The sequence below is a fragment of the Lolium rigidum genome, chromosome 7, assembly GCF_022539505.1.
Source record: "Lolium rigidum isolate FL_2022 chromosome 7, APGP_CSIRO_Lrig_0.1, whole genome shotgun sequence".
Taxonomy (NCBI): Eukaryota; Viridiplantae; Streptophyta; class Magnoliopsida; order Poales; family Poaceae; genus Lolium; species Lolium rigidum.
This window is the reverse complement of record NC_061514.1, coordinates 307,777,004-307,785,241: the sequence shown is the minus strand read 5'-3', so window position 1 is coordinate 307,785,241 and position 8,238 is coordinate 307,777,004. Positions and strand designations below refer to the sequence as shown.

The 8,238-nt window shown below is 42.3% G+C and overlaps 1 long non-coding RNA gene across 1 annotated transcript; it reads right to left on the bottom strand.

Moving 5' to 3' along the window:
• Positions 1-4,466: 4,466 nt before the first annotated feature.
• Positions 4,467-7,376, bottom strand: LOC124679135. Its single transcript, XR_006994826.1, has 3 exons — positions 6,820-7,376; positions 6,662-6,712; positions 4,467-6,561 (listed from the first exon to the last, which is right to left on the bottom strand). It is a non-coding gene; the product is annotated as an uncharacterized LOC124679135 (long non-coding RNA).
• Positions 7,377-8,238: the final 862 nt, after the last annotated feature.

Here is an 8,238-nt window from a genome sequence, read left to right as displayed (position 1 = left end):
TATAATTAACTCTACATATACTCCCATCGGGAGAGCAATATAAGTCATATTTGACTCGATAAAATGTGCCATTCCAACAGCTGGAAAAGCACTCGACAATATATTCTCAGAACGCCGAAGTTGTGATCAATTTCTGAATGCCGCAAATTTGCGAAGGTAAGACCCCAGATCCGTTCTGCTGGGCGTGGCAACGCCAAAGACTGCGCTCTGCTACTTTTATCCGTATCAACAGATACGAAGAAAAATCCTAACGGACGCGTTAGGTACCCGTTAAATTTGACTGGGACTCGACGGAATGGTAAGACCTTAAGCGGCACCTGTCGAAGTTTATACCAGTATACCGAGATCATGTCCAGGGACGTGATTTTGAAGTAGGTTTTTGCGGATTGCCACTAGAGCAGTTAACTAGTACCTGATCCGTCAGATGAACTAGCCCCAACTACCATTATCCCTGTACAATATAGAATTTTATGTGAGAAAATATAAAAAGGTTAAAGCTTTTGAGTAAAAATAAACAGTGGAGATTTTCCCTGATTCTACGATTCAAGCAAAATCTCGGGGGCTACTGACATAGGCATCCCAAATGGGCCTGCCGAAGATAGTACCCGGGGTTTACTGAAGGCCCACTACCCGAAGAATAAGAAGATTCGGGAGCCCAAGATATATCAAGGAAAGTCAAGAGTTGTAATAGGAAGTGTTATACGTAATCCGGCGGGATGAGTTAGAAACCGTCCCGGACTCTGTAACTTGTATAGCACGAATCCCTCGGCTCTACCTCCTATATAAAGGGGAGTCGAGGGACGAAGAAAGAATCGAATCATTGTCTACAAACCCTAGTTTTCATAATCGTCGAGTACTTTTCGGCTGAAACCTTCGAGATCTACTTACCCTCTACTTCCAACTAAACCCTAGCCTACAATCCATAGGCATTGACAAGTTGATACCTTGTCAGTAAGGGCCTTTTGTCGCGGGCGGCCATCCGCGACAAGCAAGGCGCGATAAAAGGTAGGCTTTTTGTCGCGGGTCGCTTACGACCCGCGACATAAGGTCCACCACGTGGCAGCCGCGGGGCGCGTAGGGCACAGGCCCTTTTGTCGCGGGCGGTATTACCACCCGCGACAAAAGGCCCTCTACGTGGCGCGCGCACAACACTGCTGCTTTAGGGTTTGAGGGGTGCGGCACCCCTCCCCCCGCCACCGACCGCCTCGTTATTTCATTTTTTTCGTTCGAAAATAAAAGTTGCATATATTTGTACGCTACTAGAAGTTGTACACGTTCATTCATTATATATATATATATAGATCGATCAAACAAATATTGGAAGCAAAAGTCGATTCCCCTTACACATATTCGTAGATTCCCTACATATATACATGGAGCTCACGATCGACAAGCGGTACTAACGACCGTCTATTTGGAGGTAGAGCATCTATTTGGACTAAACAAGCCTTTGTTGTTTATTACTTCTCTAACCAAAAGTCCCGCCAGTTCCTCCGCGATTCCTAGTGCGTGTTCCTTTGGTTGGAGTCCGTCCCGCATGAAGTCGACCTATATACGAAAATGAGATGAGTATGACTATATCAGTCTTGATAACGAAATATTGATGATAATAAATAAAGTTGTGAATGTTATTGCTTACGTCGAATTTATTTTTGTTCTGCTTCTCGGTGGTTAACATGCGAATGGACTCGCAAACGTAGTATCCACATAGATTCGTCCCTTGTGGCTGTCGGGGGCACGGTACGAGGAGTAAATGTTAGCTTCTTTGCAAAGGTAATCTCCTTATGATGATTCTTCAAAGCTTGCCAAGCCCTGCCAGGCAAAAGAATGATTGAATGAGTGGATAATTAATTGATATCTCACGAAAGATAAAGCGCGGCGATGAAGGAAATTACACTTGGAGCAACTTCGCAAGTCCCGGAACCCGTCCACGCCTCTACTCGGTGGGTCTTTTACTTCAACTATTCCCTTATCGGGTTGAATGTCTAGTAGAATCCAGTGGAAGCTGCACATGTTATGCATATACGTCAGAAATTACACTTAACATCGAGTAAGAAAAATTGAATGTGCATAAAAGATCATTAAGACTCTCACTCGTAGTTGTAAGGAAACAATATTGAATCACAGAAATATTGCTCCCCCAAAAACCTTAGTAGGTTTCCCCCCGTTTCTTCGCGTTTATGCTTCACCGTTTCAACATGTATTTTATCTGGGTCAACAAACCCAACATTGATAATATTATTACTTTTGCATTCACTGATCTTCAGTCTGCATAAGAGAACCCATAAGATATAATGAGTATATATATGCAATGAAAACGAACATGAACTGAATGAAAATGAACTTATACTAGGAAGCATTGGCGCGGCGCCACGCCGCGCCCGTGCTACTGATTTATTGGCATATATGGTTAGCAGTATATAGTTTTTAGTTTTTTTTTTAAATGTCGGTGTGAATTTATTTTCGATAAAGAATGGCGGTGTGAGTTGTTGGTAGCACTTTTTCGGGCACTATTAGTGTTAGTAGTTTTCCATTGTATGCTTGATGATTTGCAGGGCGGTGGATCGGAAGAGTAACACCGTAGCAATTGCGAAATGTAGTAAGGCGAGGTGGTTGGTGTGCCTGTCATTAGCCTACATTGTTATCCTCTTCATCGGAGGAGAGGATGGTGACATACTCCTTCTTTGGTGCTAGAAGAGTGAGCATAGGTCTGACGCTGGCGCTATTGCTGCTCTGTGTGTAGGGTGGAGCAGAAAAGTCAAGAGCTAGGGTGAGCCTTGCAGGTCGTCAAAGTGAACCTAGGGGTCGGGCTTGTTTCCGCGTACCGTTATGCAAAAGTTTGATGGTCATAGAAAAAGAAATAAATATGGAAGAAGTACATCCATTTTTTATTGTTGATTATTCATTGCCGACGTAAATGAACATACATTTTAGTTAAATCCACGCCAATAAGACATTCATTTTTGTTATGAATTTCATTATGTGCTTCTCAAACTATGCTAATTAGGTTGAAATAAGCATTCTTATTTTTCATGCAAGGGAAACGATATATTTATCAGGAAATCTTAAATAAATCTCTACAGGGAAATACAATAGCCATCGTAGAAACAATTAATTAGTATTCATATTTTCACACAAGAGAATTGCATTTATTAGAAAGTGTGTAGTATAATTGTTTTGCAGAATTTAGTGCCATCACAAAACCATTTTTTGGGGGTTTGTAAGCAGAAATTCAAGAATTTCGTGATGTAATATATCAATGGATTTTACTCTTTTTAGAGTGATTTATGATATCTTATCTTTAATTATAATTTCGATTTCTAACGTTCAAAACACATACACATAGTTTAAATTTAGTAGGCATCACAAAACAATTACTTCAGGTCTGTTAATTTCCAGTATTTCTTGAATTATAATTTTGAATTTCAACATTTCAAAGACATACATCTAATTTACACTAATCATACGCGCACATAGATAGCACAACCCTTTCCACTTTCTCACACTAAGCTAACCCGCGGACAGGCATCAGCATCTCACGGTCACACACGCACGCACACATCACTCCCGGTTCCGACATACTGTACGTCCTTTTGTAGAAAAAAATCACCTCACTTCCCCTTTATCCTTGCTCTCATGTGAGGCTACTGCCGAGTCTGCTCCTCGATTCCGGCCGCCGGAGCTGCCAATCGACCCAGATTCATTGCCGCCACCATGCCGGAGAGGATAATGATTGTCTCTGGAAGGGCAAGGACACCTCCGATGATTGCCTCGTTCTTGGTCTGGGTGGAGGACTGAGCGGAGAGGTCAAGAATTTGGGATGAAGATGAAGTGATGAACCTTGCCATGTCCTTGGAGGGGAGCTGGGGCTCGGGGCTGTCTTCGGAAGGGACCTGCGTCTCCGGCTCGTCGTCGGAGAGGACACCTGAGGGGAGCTATGGTCAAGAATAGAGGTAGGAGGCGTGAGGGATTTGGGGACTCGGAGGGGTGCTGAGCAGCAAGAGAATAATGGAGAAAATGCTGCAAACAATGGCGGGTGGAGCCTATATGAGGATAATTCCTAGACGGAAGAGAGAAGAAATAGAAGTGGATCCATCAATTGCCTGGTATGTTACCATTTCTTGCGCATCTACTGTAAAGTTGTATATTCTTAAAGTAAATTACTTTTATGTTGAAAGGGTAAAGAGATCGAAAACTGAAACTACACAACTCGACTGCTAATTTGATAGCATGTTAACATTTTCATGTTGCAATTCACTTTCAGAAGCAAATCTTTATAACTGAATTGTTATAGCTGCATGTTAATTAGCACCTGTACACTGAAAAGAACAAAGAAATAAACTTGTAGGGAAAAACAGTGATATTCTGAATTTTCCTTTCAGATTGATTGAGCTGGTAAAATTTATCCAGGTATCATAGTGAAAAGCAACACAACAAACGAAAGAGGCGATCGGCAGTCCTCAGCAAATACTGATTACATTACAATTATACAGAAAAACACGAAATACACAAGAGAACTGACCATAGCATAACATGGAGCCAACTACCGATAAAAAAATTATGCAGTATAGCTGCAGTACTATCTAGGTAGTGTTTTCAAAAGGAACCACTGACCATAGGATAACATGAAACTAACCACTCATCAAAAGTACTATCTACAGTGTTTTCTGAAAGTGCATCAACTCTTGTAGGTAGCCTGAGCATGGAACATATGTAGCTGTCACATGCAGATATCTGAATATAGCTGCTTGAGCATCATCCTGGTCCTGCAATTGATCTTGACCAATCAGCTCTTGCTTTTTCTGAACCGGAGGATATCAAGAAGTTAAATAATGCATAGAAGGGTGAACGCATTAGTGCAGAAGCAAAACACCCGTTATCCAGTACTGACACGCACAAATCCAGTACTGACAATACCTGCACCTCAATGTCAGTCATCTAAACTCTGTAGGCAGCAAGAACTCCAATGAAAAAAGGGACATGTAGATCTAAACAAATGGACATGTAACTTGATGCTTTCAGTAGAGAGTGAACCCTAGAAAAAAAGAACAATGAGAGGGAACATTAGTTAATATAACAACATAATCAAATAAATATCTCTGAAAGCCTGGTACATATACTCATATAGGCTGCCATCTAATACTGTCTTAAGAGCATAATCAAATGAATATCAAGTAAAACAATTGAGGAGGTGGTTAGTGAAATATGAGAAAACAATTCTAAATGTCATCTAATAGTTTCCTAAGAGCAATTCAAAGTGGCACCAAAAGAGTATAATTTTGCTCACACATTGAATTTAGAGAAATATTTAGTGTGTAAATACATCCGAATTTAGAAAAATCTATGACATCCTTTTCGAGACGGAGGGAGTAGTACAACGATTTTATATGTAGGCATGATCTTCCCCTAAAATTTGAGAATTACTTACCAACCCTTGCTTTCATGTTTTCACCAAACCAGTAGATGAAGATACAATTGAACTGCATGGTAGTAGTGAGAACCTTTGCTACTTTGTTCTGCTAGATAAGTGGGTACAACGATTTTATATATAGGCATGATCTTCCAATAAAATTTGAGAATTACTTACCAACCCTTGCTTTCATGTTTCCACCAAACCAGTAGATGAAGATACAATTAAACTGCATGGTAGTAGTGAGAACCTTTGCTACTTTGTTCTGCTAGATAAGTGGGTGAAGAAACACATAAAGTATTCAAGAATCAAAATCATAGGAGCATGTCAGAGCCATCACGACTGAACAAAGGAACCAGAAGTTTGTCTAAATGAGTGGTCTCATCAGGAAATGTACCGACTAAAAGAGGAGGAAAATGTAGCCCCATCCACAAATACAGAAATAAAACCAAATCAAATAGCATGTTCTATTACCTAAAATGAGGGTAGAAATTCATAGTATCCCCAAGTTCTAATTTATTATTGGCTCCATGCATGCTCCATGAAATTTTCACGGCTGTTTGAGAATCCCTTGTCAATTTGTAAACTTGGCCTGCATCATGACGCCTTTTGAAAGGTAAGCTACTTCTGGTAATCAAGAGATATGTAAAATGCATGTACTTGCTTGCCTATTACATAGGAGCATCTAGTTATAAACTTGATCTGCATGTGACTATATCTGGGCATTCTAATTTCATTAATTATCCATTACCAATCATAGCAAACATAAAGGTCTATTAAAATGACCATACCTGCATAGCAAGTTCTATTTAGTTCAAGAGTATTTATGTACCATTTACATGGAGGTGTGATACGAAGTATAAAGCCAAATTTGGAAGTATCTAACTTAGCTACATATATGTATAAAAAAAATCAAGTAAGCAATCATCTCAAAACGAAAAGCAGACCTAGTAGAACAGTCTTAGCATCCTCTTTCTTTACTGGTTCAAAAGAATATAACAGAAACTGAAGCATCCGTCCAGTTCATATTTTATTTGGTAATAACAAACTCAAAAAACATATCCAAAGGAACATGATATGCTGCTACTCCAGAAGCAGCAAACAGTGGACATAACTCGATACGGTGCGTTCATCCTCTTTCTTGAGAGAATCTACATTTTATTGTATAAAAACGGTGTTACGCAAATGAAAAATCAGTGTAGCAATGAAATTATATTGTTTGCAAGAAACTAAGTTAGAGAAGATGAATACCTCTATATTTTTACTCTTGTGGTTCTTCCTGAGCTCTTGTGGCCAGATCAGCTAATCGGAAACAAAACAAAATCCAAATGAGAACTCCCCTGCAACCATGGACCCTCTCTTGTGTCGTTTGATCAGGAGAGATTGAGATGTACAGAGAACAGGCTCACCAAGAGACTGAGAAGGCTCACCATAGGAGCGGCGATGCATCACGTGAGGGTGCATCCGGAAGAGGGAAACAGACGGCGTCAGCTCCTCCCATATTGCGCCTCCTCGGGATGAAGAAGACGGCACCGAGGTCCTCCTTTGTGCCGCCAGCCAGGTTGGAAAGGGGAGATGGGCGCCATGCCCCCGCTATCCGTATGCTGGCTTCGACGATGTCGCGGAGGCGGAAAGCGAACTGGAGCAGGATCTCGCATCCCAGTCCCAGGACGTTGATGGCTTAGACAGCCTTTGGAGTCCGCACCTGCCAATTCATTTTCTTTCCACGGAGGCATGGACACAGCTAGGGCACAAGTCCGATGGCGAGACATGCCCTGGCTGCTGCAGCAATCCGAGCTGGCCATAGCCATGGGGGCGGGAATCGCCACCACCGTTCGGATCCCACGTCCTCACCCAGTTTGCGGCGTATTCCTCTTCCTTCGCCGCCAACTGTTGCCGCAACCTGCAGCCCACGCTCGCGGACGCCATGGTCCGGCTCACCACAGATCCGCCGCAGCAACATGTGAGGAAGAAGGCTGGGAGCGGCCGACCGCGATGGGAGGAAGAGGAAAAAAAGAGGCGTGATTGGTTTGGGTCGTTTATTCCTCGGGTTTTCCACACATCGTGAGGGCTCAGGCGGTGGAGGTGGGGCCAGCAGCAGCACCGCTTTGACCAAGGTAGTAGGAGAAACTCAATCACCGGAAGCAAGCAGAGCAAATAAAGGAGAAAAAGTGTTGGAACCGGTAACCGGTTGCCCACCGTGCAAAAAAAAAAAAGGAAACAGAAAATACTACCGAGTGAATCAAGGAGGAAAAAAAAAGGAGAATCAACGTGTCACACAACGGATGGTGGAAAGATAGGATAATTTGCCCATCTACAGTGCCCAACATACTCTGGGATCGCTAAGTTATATAACTTTTATATAGTGTATAATGTAGTTAACAACTTACAAGCAATAGCAACTCATGAGAGATTTGTCGAGGGCTTCTAGATTGAATAACTGCCAGAGTTCATTCATCTCAATATGGATCTCCTCCTTTCGGTAGTAATATTCCCATGGTATACTCGCCACGATGTACATTATGTTCTCCTTGCATGCATCAAGGTACCACCGATGCAAATTCCGCATATGTGTTGGCAGTTTATGCAGCTGCTCTCTGCTGACCAAGTCGGCCCCGTAGACAAATTTAGGAGCTATATCGGCGGTGGGTATTGCAGCATCTGCTGCAGACGAGCAATTCCTCCACGGTAGCCGAACAAGCAGCCGCTAGCCTTGCGGCTTCTTCCATATCGATACCACCATGATGTTCCCGGTACGGCTTGGGAACATTAAGCACTTTGAGTGCTTGGGATCGATTGTTTGGGCCGAGCACCGAGGAGGGGAACTT